Source organism: Acinonyx jubatus, chromosome C1 (assembly GCF_027475565.1).
Source record: "Acinonyx jubatus isolate Ajub_Pintada_27869175 chromosome C1, VMU_Ajub_asm_v1.0, whole genome shotgun sequence".
NCBI lineage: Eukaryota > Metazoa > Chordata > Mammalia > Carnivora > Felidae > Acinonyx > Acinonyx jubatus.
In genome coordinates this window covers 64384868-64406796 of record NC_069381.1, presented here as the reverse complement: position 1 = coordinate 64406796, position 21929 = coordinate 64384868, and the positions used below count along the sequence as shown (strand labels likewise).

At 38.2% G+C, this 21929-nt stretch overlaps 1 protein-coding gene and 1 non-coding gene across 4 annotated transcripts in view; one reads left to right on the top strand and one right to left on the bottom strand.

The window, feature by feature from the left end:
• Positions 1 to 21929, bottom strand: part of DNAJB4 (DnaJ heat shock protein family (Hsp40) member B4) — a 48666-nt gene that overhangs the window by 21555 nt on the left and 5182 nt on the right. The window lies entirely within an intron of this gene.
• On the top strand, positions 4618 to 4723 carry LOC113599656 (U6 spliceosomal RNA). The gene has a single exon (XR_003420573.1). It is a non-coding gene; the product is annotated as a U6 spliceosomal RNA (small nuclear RNA).

Sequence of the window (21929 nt, the reverse complement as noted above, 5' to 3'; positions counted from 1 at the left end):
GGTGGGTATGGAAAATGTCTATAAAAGAAAACTATGAGCAGCGTCTTGAAAGATTGATAGAATTTAGAAAGAAAGAGGGGCACAGGGAAGGTTTTCTGTTTGGATCAAGAACACAAAGCCCAGACAAAAAGAGCATAAAATGTATGTGATACAGCAAAAAGACTGGTCAGGTTAAAGCATAGGATTTAGGAAGGCTCACTTTAGGAAGATGACCGAAGTTATGGTCAGATTGTTGAGAGTTTTGAATGTCTTTTTTTTTTTTTACTTAATGATTGCTTTCATGTTCTTCAAAAAGTGACTAGGGCGCCTGGGTGGTTCAGTCAGTTAAGCATCTGCCTCTTGGGCTCAGGTCATAATCTCATGGTTTGTGAGATCTGGGCAAGCCCCGTATCAGGCTTTGTGCTGACAGCATGGAACCTGCTTGGGATTCTCACTCTCCCTCTCTCTCTGCCCTCCCCAGCTTGTGCTCTCTCTCAAAATAAATAAATAAACTTAAAAAAAAATGCTAATTTATTAAGTCTTTGAAACAAAGTTTATTTTTTTAAACAATATGACCAATGTGGGGCTTGAATTCATGACCCCAAGATCAAGAATCGCACCCTACCAAATGAGCCATCCAACTGCCCTAAAACAAACTAAAAAAAAAAAAAAAAAAAAATTGATATTTGACATCTCTTAAGTGTCAATTTACTTTGAAGCTAATGAAATTACTTTCTTGGTTCTCTTAGCGTGCAGTGTTATTAACAAAGTTTCATTAATATTTGTAAGCTTCAAGAACACCAGTAAAAGATGTCAAACAAACCTAAAAAGGTAACAAGAGCTTTATCAATCATAATTCTTCCTGGACTACTTACTATCTGTACCGCCAGAATTTCCCAGCACTTTATCACTATAGTTATATTAGAATTCCCAATGATTTCAAGTTTTATACTGTGTCATTGCTTTATTTTACAATACTTTTCCTTCAGGAAGCACTATAATAGAATACACACACTCTATTTTATTCTACATTTTATTGATTTAATGGTCTTTACAAAAGAAATGATTTACAACAAAATTTTGAAAATTTCAAAATACGGTGGTACCTGGCTGGCTCAGTCCACAGAGCATATGACTCTTGATCTGTGAGTTTAAGCACCACATTGGGTATAGAGATTACTCAAAAATAAAATCATTGGGGGGCACCTGGGTGGCTAAGTTGGTTGGGCATCTGACTTTGGCTCAGGTCATGATCTCACAGTTTGTGAGTTTGAGCCCCATGTCGAGCTCTGTGCTGACAGCTCAGAGCCTGAAAGCTGTTTCAGAATCTGTATCTCCCCCTTTCTGCTTATCCCTTGCTCGTGCTCTGCTTCTCTCTCTCTCAAAAATAAATTAAAAAAAAAATTGGAGGGCACCTGGTTGCCAAATTGGTTAAGCATCCAACTTTGGCTCAAGTCATGATCTCATGGTTCGTGGGTTTGAGTCCCACATCGGGCTCTCTCCTTCAATGCGGAGCCTGCTTCAGATCCTTTGTCCCCTTTCTCTCTGTTGCCCCTCTCCAGCACTCTCTCTCTCTCTCTCTCTCTCTCTCTCAAAAATAAACATTAAAAAAAAACTTAAGGGGCGCCTGGGTGGCTCAGTCGGTTAAGCGTCCGACTTCGGCTCAGGTCATGATTTCGCAGTCCGTGAGTTCGAGCCCCAAGTCGGGCTCTGTGCTGACTTCTCAGAGCCTGGAGCCTGTTTCATATTCTGTGTCTCCCTCTCTCTCTACCCCTCCCCCGTTCATGCTCTGTCTCTCTCTGTCTCAAAAATAAATAAACGTTAAAAAAAATTTAAATAGGGCGCCTGGGTGGCGCAGTCGGTTAAGCGTCTGACTTCAGCCAGGTCACGATCTCGTGGTCCGTGAGTTCGAGCCCTGCGACGGGCTCTGGGCTGATGGCTCAGAGCCTGGAGCCTGTTTCTGATTCTGTGTCTCCCTCTCTCTCTGCCCCTCGCCCGTTCATGCTCTGTCTCTCTCTGTCCCAAAAATAAATAAACGTTGAAAAAAAAAATTTTTTTTTAATTTAAATTAAATTTAAAATACATGCCTTCAAAATAGTAAGATAGCATGAAACTGCTTTAAGAGGTTTATAAAAATTGGGGCACCTGGGTGGCTCAGTTGGTTGAGTGTCTGACTCTTGATTTTGGCTCAGGTCATGATTTCATGGTTCATGGGACTGAGCCCAGCATGGGGCTCTGTGCTGACAGCACAAAGCCTGCATGGTATTCTCTTATTCTCTCCCCTCTCTCTCTATCCCACTCCCCTGTTTGCACTCATGTTCTCTCTCTCTCTCTCTCTCTCAAAATATATAAACTTTTTTTTTAAGGTTATAAAAATTACTAGAGTTATCTGAATCAGAAGTATTTTGTTTTTTAAATAATAATTTCTGGGTGCCGGGGTGGTTCAGTTGGTTAAGCATTGACTCTTGAAGTCATGAGTTCAAGCCCCATGTTGGGTTCTGCACTAGGCACGGGGTCTACTTAAAAAAAAAAAAGATATATACAATGGAATACTACTTGGCAATGAGAAAGAATGAAATATGGCCTTTTGTAGCAATGTGGATGGAACTGGAGGGTATTATGCTAAGTGAAATAAGTCAGGCAGAGAAAGACAGATACTATATGTTTTCACTCATATGTGGATCCTGAGAAACTTAACAGAAGACCAGGGGGGAGGGGAAGGGGAAGGAAAAAGTTACAGAGAGGGAAGGAGGCAAACCATAAGACTCTTAAATACTGAGAACAAACTGAGGGTTGATGGGGGGTGGGGGAGAGGGGAAAGTGGATGATGGGCATTGAGGAGGGCACCTGTTGGGATGAGCACTGGGTGTTGTATGGAAACCAATTTGACAATAAATTATAAAAAAAAAAAAAAAAAGCTGAAGGCATCCTAATGTATACTTGAGATAAATCTATCCCACCCATAGAGGGCATCTGCAATATATTTAATAACCCATCCTTATCTTTAATTCCCCAAAGAATGGTGACCATTTTGTTTCTATAACCAACATTAAATGAAAAACTAAAACTGTTAAAAAAAAAAAAAATAGAGGCGCCTAGATGGCTCAGTTGGTTGAGTGTCTGACTCTGACTCCTGATTTCGGCTCAGGTCATGATCTCAGGGTTGTGGGTTTGAGCCCCATGTCAGGCTCTGTGCTGAGCATGGAGCTTGCTTAAGATTCTCTCTTCCCTCTCCCCAACTCGCACTCTCTCTCTCTCTAAAAAAAAAAAATAATAATTTCCTGGAAGGCCTGGCTGGCTCAGTTGGAAGAGCATGCAACTCTCAATCTCAGGGTTGTGAGTTTGAATCACACATTGGTGTAGAGATTATTTAAATAAATAAATAAATAAATAAATAAATAAATAAATAAATAAATAAATGGTTTTTTTCCTTTTTTGGGGAATATAGAACTGATTTTATTCTGTGATGGTATTAAAGTATATCCTAGGAGTGCGTGGCTGGCTCAGCTGGTGGAATAACAATCATTGGGGTTGTGAGTCCAAGCCCCAAGTTGTGCATGGGGCCTTCTCAAAAAAAAAAAAAAAAAAGGACCTTCTCCTCACAAGGCTTTCCTTATTTAAAAAAAAAAAAAGTATCCTAATAAAATAGCCCAGTAACAACTTGCCCTTCTTGCTTACCCTCTTTGATAAGAAGTCATTGAAAAGCTTTACTAGAGGACTAGTGAACATAAAGTGAGCTAATCCCATACTTTCCTAGCAGTTTGGAATCAGTTAGAAGTGTTCTCTACATTACTTGCCAATATTGAATCAGAGAACCAAAAAACTATAGAATTCTAGGTCATTTTAATTGGATCTTGTAAATTGATATTTGATTATAACACTTTGACTATGTTTAAAGATCCTATCAGCGTGTTTGGGTGGTTAGTTGGTTGGCCATCCAACTCTTGATTTTGGCTCAGGTCATGATCTCACAGTCGTGGGATTGAGCCCCATGTGGGGCTCTGCACGGACAAGGCAGTGCCTGCTTGGAATTCTCTCTCCCCTTCTCTCTACCCCTCCTAATCCACATGCTCACAAGCTCTCTCTCTCTCTCTCTCACAAAAAATAAATAAACATTAAAAAAAAAAAGATCATATCATCTATAGCAATACTATCCAACAGAAATATAAAGTGAGCTACACATGCAAGCCACATATGTAATGTATGCATTTCTAGAATCCACATTTTAAAAAAAGTGAAAAGTGAAATTAATTTTAATAATGTATTTTATTTAACCCAGTAAATCCAAGATATTGTCATTACAACATGTAATCAATATAAAAATAATAAGATCTTTCACATTATTTTTTTTGGTATTACGTCTTTAGAATTTAGTGTTAATTTTACACTTACTCAATTCACATAGCCACATTTCAAGCCCTTAGCTTCATGTGGCTAGTGGCCACTGTATTAGCCAGTGTAGATTCAGAGGTTCCTACTAATGACCATTGCTATGATCCAATGTTGTAGAAACTTCAACCTGTTAACTTAAGTATATCACATACACATATCCCTCACAGATGCACATTTAGGGGAAATAAAATCTTAACAGATACACTCTAAAGAAAAGTCCATTATAACTTATAAAATAGTATCCCAGTGCTCAGTTCAACAACACCTATACTGTAATTGGAATAACACTGAAAGATTAGCAAGGCCTCTGTGCAAGAACGACGTTCAAATTTGTGAAGATTTACTATCTTAAGAAGAGGTAAATATGTGAAGTGATAGACATGTGGATTAACTAAAGGGGAAGGAATCCTTTTACGTTGTAGACATATATCAAATTATCACAGTGTGCACTCTAAATATGTTACAATTTTGTCAATTTAATTTTAATGTAGAAAAATAGTATTCCATTTTTTTTTTAAATGGACATCAGGCTTGAACTCACAAACTGCGAGATTATGGCCTGAGCTGAAGTTGGACGTTTAGCCAACTGAGTAACCCAGGCACCCCAAGAGTATTCCATTTTTTTATCTTAAAAAAAATTTTTTTTAATGTTTATTTTTGACAGAGAAAGAGAGAGAGAGCAGGGGAGGGGAAGAAAGAGGGGGACAGAGGATCTGAAGTGAGCTCTGCACTGACAGCAGCAAGCCCAATGCAGGGCTTGAACTCACGAATCATGAGATCATGACCTTACCGGAAGTTGGATGCTCCACCAACTGAGCCACCCAGGTGCTCCCATTTTTTATCTTTAAATAAAACATACTTGTATTTTTTTTTAATACTTTACATTTAGAATGAAATAGTGGGAATGGCTCCATTTACACATGCTTACTCAGTGTATACTTTTACAATGCTGAAAGTAAAAGCCACATTAGGAAATGAGGAATTTATGTGATTTTTCACTTTATTCTTTTCTAAAGTTTCTCCTTTCATAAGAAGTCAAAGAAGACATCAGAATCCCTTGAAAAAATTAATTGGCTAGAGAAAGGGTAGTAGTCTGTAGCTACAGTGAAACCAACAGTTCCTCAGCATAAGACAACTAGCACAAATAAAAAAAAATGTCTGTAGCACAGAGGAGAGACAGGAAAGATTACAGGCTATTTCACTGAACTGTCAGAATCTTAGCCAAGACTGCAATAAACTGATTATCTAGCAAGTTTGTTTGTTTAGCTCTCCCAATGTTTAAAACTCAAATGATTTCATTTAAATCAGTACCTAATCCAAACTATCAAATATCTTCAAAATATGTTGCATCCATTAGGTCATAATTAAACCACTGCTACTATGATTCGACTATGATTCAAAGACTTTATTTGCAACCTGCCAAATATTAATTAGGAAATGTATAAAATAAGCCAACATATTATATAGTATTCAACACTACTATAAAATTAGGCCATGGACTGCCTAATTCCAAATAAAATGAGCCCAAACTACTGTAACTGCTTAAAAAGAACAACTGAAGTTTAAATGGATAGGGTTTAACATTTGGCTATTTAATATTTTAAAATGAAGTCTTTTTATTATCTAAACTAAATCAGGAATCAAGGCAACAGTTATTGAGGCCCTCCTGTATTATATGCCATGAAGTATAAAACAGTAGAAGGCAGGATCCCTGCCCTTGGGAGTTTACAATACAAATATATAAAATAGTACCTTTCACTATATGGTGGCAGAGTTGGGGGCTTGCAGCAGAGACTATGGCCCACAAAACCTAAAAATGTAAATGTTTCACCTTTAACAAAAACATTTGCCAACCCTTGCTTTATACAAATTATTCTTGACTAGAGGGAGAAAGAAGTCTAAATATGCACTAGAGTAAAATTTTATTATATCTAGCAAATTTTTAAAAACCTACTTTTGGGGTGCCTGGGTGGCTCAGTCAGTTAAGTGTCCAACTCTTGCATTCAGCTCAGGTTATGATCTCATGGTTTATGGGTTCAAGCCCCACATCGGGCTCCATGCTGACAGTGCAGAGCCTGTTTGGATTCTGTCTCTCTGTTCCTCCCTGCCTTACGCTCCCTCTCTCCAAAATAAATAAACTTAAAAAAATAAGATAAAAAACTGTAGTTTTCACTATAAACACAGCACTCACTATAAAACATCAGCCTGGCTGATGGTAAAATAAAACTTGTATGTATTAATTCTCAACCAGGGCATATCTGCTAAGGGGAATATATTTGAATATTTAGGTTGGTAAGTAAGCTATTTGTTTAGCAAAAAGGGGGAATATGTTTTAAAAGGTTGACAAAGACTTTACTCATACCTCTATACTGTCCAGCTTAATCATCTTCAACTAACCCATCCCTCCTGGCCATAAATGACTTTGGCTGTTTGCCAAAATCAAATTTACCCACAAAGTAGTCGATTGTCATTATTTGCCATAGTTATGTTCTATAAAGTTGTCATGGATGCTGAATTAGTGAATGCTAATTAACAAATAATAATACTAATTAGTGAATACAAGCAAAATGGCAGGGTTAAGTCAGGTCATCAATACATAACCTTGTTTTATGTGTTTCTGTTTAGACACCTCATTTAATGTATCATTGAACTCATGGCCAATAGTACTATAACTTGGGCCTGCATGAAGTTTTTCTAACACATGTATTCTCTCTCACCTCACAGCCTTCTTGTGCCTAGGAACACTAGACAGCAATTCAGCCGTATGCTGAAACATTACTTTAAACAGTAAAATCACCAACAAAAAGCATAAAATGCAAAAATGCACTAACTAGATCACAAAAACTTGTTTATGAGAGCTAAAATAAGTTGTAAGCACTGCCTTGCTAGACCTCAACTGGGAACATAGGATTTATGTGTATCCATGTCGATATCTATATAGATACAGATAGATATGTATGATATATATAGATATGATATATATGATATATATATGATATATATCTATATATCATATAGATATCGATATATACATATCAATAGATATGTATAATATATATAGATATAGATACAGATAGATATCTATAGATATAGATATATAGATATCGATATAGATATGTATAATATATATACACTTTTTCTTTCCTACTCTGCCTGTGCATATGTCTGCAAATGACCAGGAAAGCATCTCAAATGCTGATTTCAGAGTTACAAATACATTTTAGAGAGGGCAAATATGAAAGTACAGAATTGGTGAATAATGAAGGATCAACTGTATGATACACTACTACTGATAATCTTCTAAATTAATGATGGTCAGTTAAAAAACTGTTTTTGAGCAAAAGCAACATTAAGTCCAGTCACCCAAAGTAATGTCTCTGAAGTAATATTTCATTATAAAGGAATATAAAGGAAAACAATGTGGGTGTATTCCATTCTTCCCCCTCTGCACGGAGCTTACTACTGCTTTGAGACTCAGCCTCTAGTTGGGCAAATCTGAGCCCCAGCTTGATTAGGTTCTCCTGAGCTCCAGTTCCCATATTTTCCCCAGTATCTCCACTCTATCACTTATCACAATGATATAACCACCTCTTTGCTTATGCCTTACCCACACAGTTGTAACTTTTTTCCCTACAACTTTTTTTTCTAGTATAAAGCCATATTTATAATATATTGCTATTCAATTAACTTTTACTGAGTAAGTAATTATGAAATGAGAAATTACAAGGATGCAAAGTATAATGACTATAGTATACAATCACAAGTGGGTAAATTTAAGTAATGAAAAGGTAAAATGTGTGCAATTTGCCAAGAAACTGTATTTGGGGTTTGGAAGGATTTTAGATTGCCCTCTAGACTGAAGAAAGGTGTGCTCAGTTGGACTACTAATGAAAGTATAGAATATACGAAGAGTACATTTGAAGGGAAAAATGAGTTCCACCTAGAATATGCCTACCACCCTATTAATGACCCACTCATCTAGATTACTTCCATACTTGGTAATTTTATTGCTTGCTAAGACTGCATTTGTAACTACTATACGTTGTAACAACTCCTTTCTCTAGCTAACTCCCCAACTACAATGTAAGATCATATAGGAAAGGTTTATTTAAATTAAAAAAAATTTTTTTTAATGTTTATTTATTTTTGAGACAGACCCACAGACTGCGAGCAGGGGAGGGGCAGAGAGAGAGGGAGACACAGAATCTGAAGTAGGCTCCAGGCTCTGAGCTGTCATCACAGAATCCCAATGCGGGGCTCAAACTCACGAACTGTGAGATCATGATCAGAGCTGAAGTCGGATGCTTAATCAACTGAGCCACCGAGGCGCCCTGGTTTATTTGATTTTTGACTACTAAAAACCTAGTACAACAATATTTAATTGAACTGAATGTGGATGAAGATGTCCAGAAGAAAGTTGGATATTCTGAACTGGGGGCTAGGGAAAAAAAAGTCTTATGAGATACCACCTCACACCTGTCAGAATGGCTAACATTAACAACTCTGGCAACAACAGATGTTGGGGAGGATGCAGAGAAAGAGGATCTCTTTTGCACTGCTGGTGGGAATGCAACTGGTGCAGCCACTCTGGAAAACAGTATGGAGGTTCCTCAAACAATTAAAAATAGAACTACCCTACAACCTAGCAATTACACTACTAGGTATTTATCCAAAGGATACAGGTATGCTGTTTCAAAGGGACACATGCACCCCAAAGTTTATAGCAGCACTATCAACAATAGCCGAAATATGGAAAGAGGCCAAATGTCCATCAATGGATGAATGGATAAAGATGTGGAATACACACACACACACACACACACACACACACACACACACACACACGATGGAGTATTACTCAGCAATCAAAAAGAATGAAATCTTGCCATTTGCAACTATGTGGATGGAACTAGAGGGTATTATGCTAAGCGAAATTAGTCAGAGAAAGACAAATATCATATGACTTCACTCATATGAGGACTTTAAGATACAAAACAGATGAACATAAGGGAAAGGAAGCAAAAATAATATGAAAACAGGGAGGGGGGCAAAACATAAGACACTCTTAAATAAGGAGAACAAACAGAGGGTTACTGTAGGGGTTATGGGAGGGGGAATGGGCTAAATGGGTAAAGGGGCATTAAGGAAACCAGTCCTGAAATCCCTGTTGCACTATATGATGCTGGGGGAGAGGGGTGCCTGGATGGCTCAGTTGGTTAAGCATCTGACCTTGGCTCAGGTCATGATCTCATGAGTTTGAGCCCCGTGTCAGACTCTGTGCTGCCAGCTCAGAGCCTAGAGCCTGGAGCCTGCTTCGGATTCTATGTCTCCCTCTCTCTCTACCTCTCCCCTACTCACACTCTGTGTCTCTCTCTCAATAATAAACATTAAAAAAGAAAAAGAAAAAAGGCACATAAAAAAAAGGAAAAAGAAAAAAATTTTTTTAAAAATCTATAAAGAACTCCCCAAACTCCACACCTGAAAAACAAATAATCCAGTGAAGAAATGGGCAGAAAACATGAAGAGATACTTTTCCAAAGAAGACATCCAGATGGCCAACAGACACATGAAATGATGCTCAACATCACTCATTATCGGGGAAATACAAATCAAAGCCACACTGATATACCATCTCACACTGGTCAGAGTGGCTAAAATGAACAAATCAGGAGACTATAGATGCTGGTGAGGATGGGGAGAAATGGGAACCCTCTTGCACTGCTGGTGGGAATGCAAACTGGTGCAGCCACTCTGGAAAAATGTGGAGGTTCCTTTAAAAATTAAAAATAGAACTACCCTGACCCAGCAATAGCATGCTAGGAATTTATCCAAGGGATACAGGAGTGCTGATGCATAGGGGCACATGTACCCCAATATTTATAGCAGTGGTTTCAACAATAGCCAAGTTATGGAAGGAGCCTAAATGTCCATCAACTGATGAAAGGATAAAGATGGGGTTTATATATATGATGGAATACCACTTGGCAATGAGAAAGAATGAAATCCTGCCATTTGAAGCAACATGTATGGAACTGGAGGTTACCATATGGTAAGTGAAATAAGTCAGTCAGAGACAGATACCATATGTTTTCACTCATATGTAGATCTTGAGAAATTTAACAGAAGACCATGGGGGAAGGGAAGGGGGGAAAATTACAGAGAGGGAGGGAGGCAAACCATAAGAGACTCTTCAATACAGAGAACTGAGGGTTAATGGAGGGTGGAGGAGAGGGGAAAGTGGGTGATGGGCATTGAGGAGGGCACTTGTTGGGATGAGCACTGGGTGTTGTATGGAAGCCAATATGACAATAAATTATATTAAAAACAAAAAGGAAAAAAGTCTTAGCTGGAAATAAAGCTTTAGGAAAGATTATAACAGAGTAGTATTTTAAAATGTAAAAGAGGAATTTTTTTTTTTTTTTTTTTTTTTGAGAGACAGAGAGAGGGTAGGAGGGAAAGACAGAATCTTAAGCAGGCTCCAATCCCAGCGCAGAGCCTGATGCAGGGCTTGATCTCACAAACTATAAGATCATGACCTGGGCTAAAATCAAGAGTTGATCACTTAACTGACTGAGTCACCCAGGCACCCCAAGAGGAATAATTTTTGGAAGAATCAAAGAGCTTTAGGATGCCCAGCATTTAAGGGGTACATCACTCAAAGGGAGACAATGAAAACCACTGAGAAGGAACAGAGACTAACCAGGTAAGAATGGAATGGCAGATACTACTGCTTATGAACCAAATAGCCATTCTTATCTTCTTCCTGGCTTAACAGATATCCAAATTCTCCCAAAATAATGAACTCAAGGAAGGTGGGAGCTTCCCCAGGCCTGGGGAATGACTCATGGTTAGCTTAAATCAATCATAGTAATCACATTTCCTTTTGCCAATGATTGGTGTAGGGGTGGCCAATGACATGGAAGGGAAATGCTCTGGGGAACTTTAGGCAGACTGTCCTCCTTATAAATACCTACTCAGGAGAAACCCTAGTACTGTCTTTCTGCTTCTGGATAATGAAAGCATGCTTGTTGCCTTACAACCCTGAAAGTAAACATCTGTGACACAGTGAGAATGGTAGAGGGTAAAGAGCAAGAGCCTGGGTTCTGGACACTGTTGTTACATCTTTGAATCAATCCTGAAACCATCCATCATTGGACTTACTGTTAGAGAGATTCTGTTACTTGGAGCTGAAAGCATCATGATACCATTGGTGTCCCAAAACCAAAAGGAGTGTTTGTTTTTTTTAATTTTCTTAATCTTTATTTTTGAGAGAGAGAGAGGGAGACACAGAATCCGAAGCAGGCTCCAGGCTCTGAGCTGTCAGCACAGAGCCCGATGTGGGGCTCAAACTCATGAACTGTGAGATCATGACCTGAGCTGAAGTCGGACGCTTAACCAACTGAGCGACCCAGGTGCCCTGGTTTATTTAATTTTTGACTCCCAAACACCTAGAACAACAATATTTAATCAAATTGAATGTGGATGAAGACGTCCAGAAGAAAGTTGTAATATTCTGAACTGGGGACTAGTTCATGACCTGAGCCGAAGTCAGATGCTTAACCAACTGAGCCACCCAGAAGCCCCAAAGAGGAGTGTTTCATGAAGGATATAGGAAAGTCAAAAGTAATAAAATACCCACAAGAGAATGATTTTGGTTTCAAGAGTTATAGGTATTCATGGTAAGCATTCAAAAAAGCATTAACTATGTGCAAGCCCTACTCTAAAAACTTAAAACAAAGAATCCCGTTTAATCTCTTACAACAATCCTATGAGGGAGGCAGATGGAATTGTAGTCAGTGAAAAGCAAAAGCCAGCATCCAGTGGATTGAACAAGACGGAATAGTAAATTTAAACACTTCTAGGAAATCATCTGAAGAAAAGAGAGAATTATATATAAGGGAAGGAATAAAGGAGGTTTGAAGATGGTCAAGAAAGGAAGAAAACAACAGAGAGGAAAATGAAATATATAAAAATACAACACATAAGAAATGATTGCTTAGGTAAGGTTCAGAGAAGATAGGAAGGTTTGGTACCAAGAGTACAAGTAGATAAAATTTGAACAAAATGAGAAATGGGCTCTGAGATGAAGACAAAATAAATAAGGACAAATTTATAAATTTGAAGGCAAGAAGACTGACTAGGAAGACCAAGAAGTTCATACATGATATCAATGTTCTTTTTAAAAGAATGTAAGTTTATTTATTTTTGAGAGAGAGCACACGTGAGCATGCACACGTTGGGGAGGGGCAGTGAGAGGAAGAGAGAGAGACAGAGAGAATCCTAAGTAGGTTCCTTGCTCTCAGCACAGAGCCCAAGGCGGGGTTCAAACTAACGAACCATGAGATCATGACCTGAGCTGAAACCAAGAATTGGATGCTTACCTGACTGAGCCACCCAGGCGTCCCTAAAAATTTTTTTAAAAAGGACATCCACTACTAAAGAGTTGAGGAAAAAATTGGGCATTTGATAAGAATGGTGGTGGTCTGAAATAGTTATGGGAAATAGGCAAATAATCAGGAACAAGTAAAATATTACTAAATTGGACCCAGTCAAAACCAAGAAATCATGATGAATGGACATTTATTTCTTTACAAACATTTTAAATTTAAAAAAACATTTTAAGTTTAAGAGAGAGAGAGAGCACGAGTGGGGATGGGGTAGAAAGAGGGAAAGAACCAAGAGTCAGACGCTCAACCAAATGAGCCACCCATGCACCCATCTTTACAAACATTTTAAGGACCTTCCATATGCCAAGGTGTCTTTCTAGGTACTTGGGGATACAGTATGAACAAAAATCCCTGCCTCATGTATTTCACATTCTAATGGGGGAGATATAAAGATTTTTTTAATTAAAAATATTTTTAAAATACTACTATATGGAGTAGTATTCCTATGGTGGTAGGAATCAAGAAAAATGAGGAAAAGGAAAATAAGGGAACTAAAATTTTATATTGGGTGGCCAAAAATGGCCTCACAGAGAAAATGACATTTGTACTATGACAGAGTGAAAGCTATGTATATTTGTGGGGGTTGAACATACCATGTAGAGGGAAAAATCAAGTACAAGAGTCTGGAGGTGAGGGAATGCCAAGCATCTTCAAGATGTAGCTGTGTCAGAATGATGGGGTGGGGATGTGGTCAGAGAAATAATAAGTGGCTAGATGGTGTAGAGCCTTGTAGGCCACTAAACACTTTGGCTCATATTGAAGGAAGATAAGTCATTGGAGCGTTTTATGCAGAATGACATGATTGCTTTGGCCTCTGTGTTAAGAGTGAGAAAGGATGGTGGGCAATGATGGAAGACCAATAAGATTATATTGCAGTAATTCAGATGGCTTGGACTATAATGTAGCAGTGAAGGTGTTATTTATTTTAAAGATGGAGTCAATAGGACTTCCTGATGAATCAGATGTGGGATATGAGAGAAATCAATAATGACAACAAGGTTTTTCAGCCTCAGCAAACTGAAAGAACACAATTGCTATTGACTAATATAGGAAGATAGGAGAGCAGAGGGTTGGGGAATTGGGGAGGTCAATATAGGACATATTAAGTTTAAGATGCCTATTAAACTTACAAATGGTAGTATCTAATTGGCAGTTGGATATAGGAGTCTAGTATTCAAAGAAGCAGTCCAAATGGAAGATAAATCACTGGGAGTAGAGGTAACCTTAAAACCTTGAGGCTAGAGATTATACTAGAGTGAATACAGACAGAAAAAAAGACCCAAGGACAGAGTCCTAAGATTCACAAATGCAGTAGTAATAACTATTACTAGGAAGGTGGGGCCTCTCACTTATCCCCAGGAGATGAATCTTAATTATTCAAAACCGAGCATGTTACTTGCTAGAGTAAGCCTGTGATTCAGCTTTGGTCAGCACAAGGTTAGTCCGATTGGTGTCCGTGGGAAGGGAGTAGTAGAAAAGTTTCCTTGCTTTTAAAGACAAAAAACTTTCTTCCACTTTATAGTTATGAGTGCATAACATTGGGAACCATGGTAACATTTATGCAATCATCTGGAGCATTAAGACACATGCTGAGGATGGCAGAGGGCAAAGATGAGAAAACAATGGGTATATCATATATTGCTGAGCTGCTAAATCAACTAGCCCTAGAGCCACTTAATGCCTGGATTTTTTGGCTATTATTTAATATTGGTTTTCATTACTTATGGGAAATAGTATCTGGTTACAATCTCATTTTTAATTTTTTTTTTTAGATAAATGATTTTGTTTATTTATTTTGAGAGAGAGGAAAAGAGAGAGCACATACAGGGCAGAGAAAGAGGAAGAGAGAGAATCCCATGCAGAGCCTGATGAGGCTTGAACTCACGACCTGTGAGATCATGACCTGAGTTGAAGTAAGATGCTTAAATGACTGAGCCACTCAGGCACCCCTCATTTTTAATTTTCATAGCAATGCTTAGGGTATCAAAAACAAACTGAAACTCAGGGGGCACCTGGTTGGCTCAGTGGGTAGAGCATGTGACTCTTGATCTTGGGATCATGAGTTTGAGTCATACATTGGGCACAGAGTTTAATTTAAAAATAAAAACATTTAAGGGGCACCTGGGTGGCTCAGTTGGTTAAGCGTCTGACTGTTGATTTTGGCTCAGGTCATGACATAACGGTGCATGAGTTTGAGCCTTGCATAGGGTTCTGTGTTGACAGTGCAGAGCCTGCTTGGGATTCTCTCAATCCCTCTCTGCCCCTCCCTAAGGAGCATGTGTGCACATGCACGCACACATACATGCTCTCAAAATAAATAAACTTAAAAAAGAAAGTTTAGGGGTGTCTGGGTGGCTCAGTCAAACATCTGACTTCAGCTCAAGTCATGATCTCACAGTCTCTAAGTTTGAGCCACGTGTCGGGCTCTGTGCTGACAGCTTGGAGCTTGGAGCCTGGAGCCTGCTTCGGATTCTATGTCTCCCCCGCTCCCTCTCTCTCTGCCCCTCCCCCGCTCATGCTCTGTCTCAAAAATAAACATTTTTTAAAATTTTTTAAAAAAAGAAAGTTTAGGGACACATGGGTGGCACAGTTGGTTAAGCATCTGACTTTCGCTCAGGTCATGATCTCACGGTTCGTGGCTTTGAGCCCCATGTCAGGCTTTGTGCTGACGACTCGGAGCCTGGTGCCTGCTTCAGATTCTGTGTCTCCCTCTTTCTGCCACTCCCCAACTCTCTCTCAAAAATGAATGAACATTAAAAAAAAAATTTTTTTAAGAAAAAATTTAGGGCGCCTGGGTGGCTCAGTCTGTTAAGCATCCAACCTTTGGTTTCAGCTCAGGGCATGATCTCAGTTCATGAGTTTGAACCCCACATGGAGTTCTGCACTGATGTTGTGGAGCCTGCTTAGGATTCTCTCTTTCTCTCCCCTTCCTGCACTCTCATTCTCAAACTAAATAATTAAACCTAAAAAAAATTACTAATATTAAAAAGAAAGTTTAATAAAAATAAAAACAGATTTAAAAACAAGCAGAAACTCAAAAAAGGTTAAACTTGGAAAGGTTAAATAACTTCACACCTAGGTAAAAAATGGTGAATTGAAGTTCAACTAACTCCAATACGTATTTAAAAAAAATTTTTTTTAACGTTTATTTATTTTTGAGACAGAGAGAGACAGAGCATGAACGGGGGAGGGGTAGAGAGAGAGGGAGACACAGAATATGAAACAGGCTCCAGGCTCTGAGCTGTCTGCACAGAGCCTGACGCGGGGCTCGAACTCATGGACCGCGAGATCATGACCTGAGCCGAAGTCAGCCGCTTAACTGACTGAGCCACCCAGGCGCCCTCCAATATGTATTTTAAATGATTAAGACTCATGGATTTAGGGGTGTCTGGGTGACTCATTTGATTAAGCATCTAACTTGATTTCGGCTCAGATCATGATCTCATGGTTTGTGGGTTCAATCCCCTGTTGGGCTCCATGTAGACAGTGCAGAGCTTGCTTAGGATTCTCTCTCTCCTGTCTCTCCCCTACTCATGCTCTCTCAAAAAAAAGAGTTGTAGATTTAGGGGTGCCCGGTGGCTCAGTCAGTTGAGTGCTCAACTCTTGATTTAGACTCAGGTCATGATCCCAGGGTCATGGGATCAAGCCCTGCATTGGGCTCTGCGCTGAGGATGGAGTCTGCTTGAGATTCTTTCTCTCTCTGCCCCTCACCCCCACTTGTGCACACTCTCTAAAATTAAAAAAAAAAAAAAAAAGAGTTGTGGAATTAAACAGTAGACACGAGGGGCGCCTGGGTGGCGCAGTCGGGTAAGCGTCCGACTTCAGCCAGGTCACGATCTCGCGGTCCGTGAGTTCGAGCCCCGTGTCAGGTTCTGGGCTGATGGCTCAGAGCCTGGAGCCTGTTTCCGATTCTGTGTCTCCCTCTCTCTCTGCCCCTCCCCCGTTCATGCTCTGTCTCTCTCTGTCCCAAAAGTAAATAAATGTTGAAAAAAAAATTTAAAAAAAATAAATAAAAATAAAGAGTAGACACGACTGACAGAAAAGGGGAATGAGAGTTGGGAATTCTTGAAGTGACTGGCAAACTGAAGCCAGGAAGTAATAGAGATTGAAAGAAAAGGGAAATATGAAAAGACTAGAACTTTGGTGAATATGGAGTTTCGGGCCAGCATAGTCAGAAGTACTCAGTAGTATCTGATTTAAGATGAAGTTCCCTGAATGTGACCTGGCTAGCAACTGAGGCCTTTACTCAGGGTTGCAAACAGAACACGAATGAGAATCAGGATGACAATAACTGGCAATTATGTGATTATTTCAAGTAATTTTACACACTCACACTCAGAAGTAAATGTTTAATGAATGAATGATCTGATCATTAAACTTCTTCCATTCCAACTCTTCACCCCATTGTTTAATAAACTACAGATTATTCTTAGGATTTTATTTTTAAGTAATCTCTACACCCAGTGTGGGGCATGAATTTACAACTTTGAGATCAAGAGTCCAAACTCTCCACAGACTGAGCCAGCCAGGGGCTCCAGATTATTCTTTTTTAGACTGATGCAAAGAACTATCTGAAAACAAAGATGGAGTCTTTGTAGTGATTCATGGTTTCCTTCAACATTCACTTGCTAGAATAAGCTTCCTGAGGGTAAGCATATTTGTCTGTTTTGTTCACTAAGGTATCTCCAGCACCAAGAACAATGCCCAGCATTTTTCCTGAATTGAATAAGTAAGTACCTATGGATGACAGGTATTATTTTAATCACAAAGGTAAATAAAACAATTCCTACACTTAAGGAGTTTACCATTTTAAAGGCTCTAAGCAAAAATCTCTTGGTCTTCACTTGTATCAAATACATCATCATTAAAGAGCAAGGTTGTTAAGAATCCAAGTATTTATTACCTGTCCTGGATAAAAGAAATGTATTGTAGTTTTCATATGTTTTTAAATTTAAAAAATAAACTATTATTCTATCTTGAAAAGTTAGTACTTCTATCATTAGGCACTACAATTAGATGACCTGTTATAAGTAATGATTATGGTAAATCACAAACAATAATTTCAGATGCTTCTAAAAATTTTAATTCCTTCTTTTCATTATCAAGTCCTTTCAAATATATTTAACAAAAACGAAGTGAGAATATCAGTTAATATGAAGCAACATAAAAGAACAAACAGAATCAGAAGGCAAATTCCAAAGAGATCACTGGCTATAAATAGAGACATGGAAATGTCAGGAGAGAGAAGCAAAGTTCCACTAAAAAACAACAACAAAACTGTATGCCAAGTGGGCTTTACATCTCAAACCCACCCATTTTCAGTTAAGGATTTCTTTGGCAAAGATCCATTTTCTTTCAATAATCTATCTCAAAATGTAAATATTGTGAGTAAAAGATGTCCTCATTACAAATATCAAGATGTTTTTGGTTCTGCAAAGATTCTTCTTCCCTTTGTATTTAAGAAGCAGAAAACCTTCAACTGAAACTTAACCCAATCATTGCCGCTTCACAGAGTTTGTTGATGAAATAAAGAGCGCTGGATTAGTAATCTAGTCTTGGCTCTGCCATTAATCTTGTCACTTTGTGTATGGCTCTCAAGCAATCTGGGTCCCAATTTCCTCCACCATAAAATGAAAGAAACAGACTAGATGATCTTCAAGGTCTTTTCAAGTCTGCAAGTCTAAGAAAAGTTGAGTGAGGGTACACTTCCATGCTATAGCCTCAAAGGCCCCCAACATTCATAACCACATATTCAACAATTTGTTTAATTCTAGTTTTGCATGAAAATGGTTAATATGGTAACAAACAATTCAACTTGATATTAAGATTTTATCAACATAAAAGTACCAAACCATACTGGGTAAACCAAAGAGTAAGATCTAGTCCTTGACCAGCTCTCTCTTACACAGACAGAAAAGCAGAGAACAAGATCTCGGTGTTTAGAACATTTACTAGTCTAGCTGGGGAAACAAAATTTAAGCTAAATTCCACATTTATTAAATACTTTTTGCATAATAGGGCAGTTTTCATTCTGATAAGCAGAATAATCAACTATGATGTTTATTAAAAAAAAGAAAGAAATGTAGATTTCCTGAAACATTTTTCACTAGGTCCAGGTGGGGCCCAACTATCTACATTTAAAAAAAAAAAAAACACCCCAGATGATGTAGGGTGTTTCTCAAACATACTTTTGTTTTAAGAAACACTGCCCTAGCCTCAATCAACAAAAAAATAGGGTTCAAAATTAGAAAATGCTTTTAGACCTTGAGTTCTCTAGAAAACTAGAGAAAAAACTATAAGGCATCAAAAATAAGCAAGTCTAATGAACATGTAGGCTTCAGTTATATTTCAGTGGTTCTCAAGTGTGGGCTGTGCTTTAAGGATCAACTTAAGAAGTTGTCACACACAGAGATAATAGACCAATTAAATCAGTCTCTGGGAGTAGGGGTTGGGGCTCAGCTTAAACATGTTTAGAAAAGCTCCCCTGTAACCAATACACTTAATTAAGTAAAAGATCAATGGAATTGGTTAGTCAGGTTAAGGTTCATGAAAAAAGATGATTTTTAATTTTCATTTTTATTTGGCTTAAGTTTTAATGGAAAAAGATAAATGTAACAGAAGTGAAAGGAACTGATGTATAAATATATGATCTAAGTAGGGAAGGAAAAAAACATGTTTTGGCCACAAGATAAAGGGAGAATAAGAACAGTAAATGTGAATTTATTTTAGACATTTTGGTTTTGAAGCAACATGCAAGATGAGTCTTGGAGGTTGCTGCAGACACAGATTTGGAAGTACATTTAGGGAATAGGTAGAGGACCAATTCAAAGTAAATTATGAAAACTTATATCACACTATGTTAACTGTACTGTAATTAAGATAAAATTTTAAAAAAGCTTCATAGGTCAAAAAAAGAAACCATATATATTATACATTATGCAGTTTTATTATATATTATATTCTGCAGTATTATATACCAGCTTTGTTATAAGTTATTGGAATGCATGCTATAGAATTAACTAAAATCACTCAGGAACTGGGTGGTAAAGGCCAGTTTTTTGAGACAGATGCTGTCAGGAGTACCAAATTTCAATCTAGAATTATCCCTAAAGTAAGGGGAAGCTGGGAGTATTATGGCTCATCAGCAAGGGCAGTCAGCTCTACATTTTTTTCGCTAAATATGGATATTCAATTTCTTATATATTTTATGATGCTGTGCTAGATCTCCTATGATCCTGGTCAAGGGACAGATCCTGCTTACACACTGGCTGCCAAAAGATGTGAGCAACTAGCCAAATATTATCTATATTCAAAGAAGTCCTTTGTATGATACAGTTAAGGATGGTCCTTCTCTCATAAAACTTGAAGAACCCTGTAAAGTTGGGAATGGTACTTTAGCAAGCCCCTCCCTCTTCCCCCATACAGTATATGCCTTTCCCCTTCACGGAAGGAGGTCTTAAAGAGCAAAGAAAATTTATATTATTTTCACAAAGAATCTTTGTCTCAAACACTAATTGTTCTAAAAGACTGAACTATGAAGAATTTTATCCTCAATTCTCAGAAGACTCTGATTTTAAAACTCTTGGTATGCTTCTTTTGGGAGGGGGGCTAGTTTGTGGAGGAATCCAATATGCAGACAAAGAGTAAAAACACTATCATAGATGCTGTGTGGTAATACAGGGAAAAAATTAAAATTAAGCAATCCTATTCTTGTCTTGAAGATGCTTACAATCTAGTTAGTGGTGTGAATTACAAAACAAAACCGCCCTGTAAAATTTCTTTGAAAAATAACACTAATTATACCAAATATATATGTATGTATACACATACATCATACACACACACACCATAAAGCACTATAGTTTATTTAAGAGAGGGAGGGAGGGAGAAAGAAAACACCGGCGGGGGGGGGAGGGGCAGAGGGCAGAGAGAGAAGGGGACAGAGGATCCTAAGCAGGCTCTGTGCTGACAGCAGAGAGACTGATTGCTCAAACTCACGAACCATGAGATCATGACCTAAGCTAAAGTCAGATGCTTAACCGACTGAGCCACCCAGGCACCCATAAAGCACCACATATACTTTAGTAAGGGATATTACTAATCCATCCAATGCAATTAACAATACAGAAAAGCAAGCTTGTATCATGTTATACATACATGGGTTCTTTGATTTTGTAACATTTTTATTACCTTACATTAAGATCTGCCTTCCCATGAAGAACTTCAGCGTATGTCTTAATAGAAACAAATGCAAATACATATTTTTAAAATCCAAGTGAGAAATACTAAATTGTGAACCATACCATAGAAATTACAAAGACATATATATCCCATTACTTGACTTTGAATAGATTCTTCCGTTCTTTCAACTCAGACTGCCTGGGTTCAAATCACTAACACTAACATGTGACCGTGAGCAAGGTGGTTAACTTACCTGTACTGCAACAAAATGGATTTTAATAGCATCTCATAGAGCCGTATGAGAATGAATTAAATACAAGTAAAGCACTTAGAACAGGACCCAGTATATAGTACTAGCCACTATTAGCTATTGCTATGTTTTAGAGCATGCTATGCAGTAAAGGCACAGAAAAGACAGAGCCCTTACTGCCATAGACCTTACAACCTAGTGGGAATTCCAAATAAAAAATAAGTGATATTATGTTATTATTACCATGATGTAGTACATGATAACAAATAAGAATCCCTAAATTTGAGAGGCTTCTGGGTGGCTCAGTCAGTTAAGCGTCCGACTTCGGCTCAGGCATGATCTCACAGTTTTGTGAGTTCACACCCGGGATCGGGCTCTCTGCTATGAGCACAGAGCCCATTTTGGATTCTCTGTCCCTCTCTCTCTGCTCCTCCCCCACTCGCACTTTCTCCCTCAAAAATAAACATTAAAAAGAAAAAAAAAAAGAATCCCTAGAGAGCTCTGGACTAGCCAAACACTAAAGAGGCCCTTTGAATTTTCTGGAAAAATGGAAACAATCAGCAACAGTAAAATGGAAGAGGTAGGAAGGATACCTGACAAAAAGGGGGCTCTGCAGTTATGGATAAGTGAGAATGATAAGGATGATAAAAAGCTGGATTTAGGGCAAATCAAATGATTAT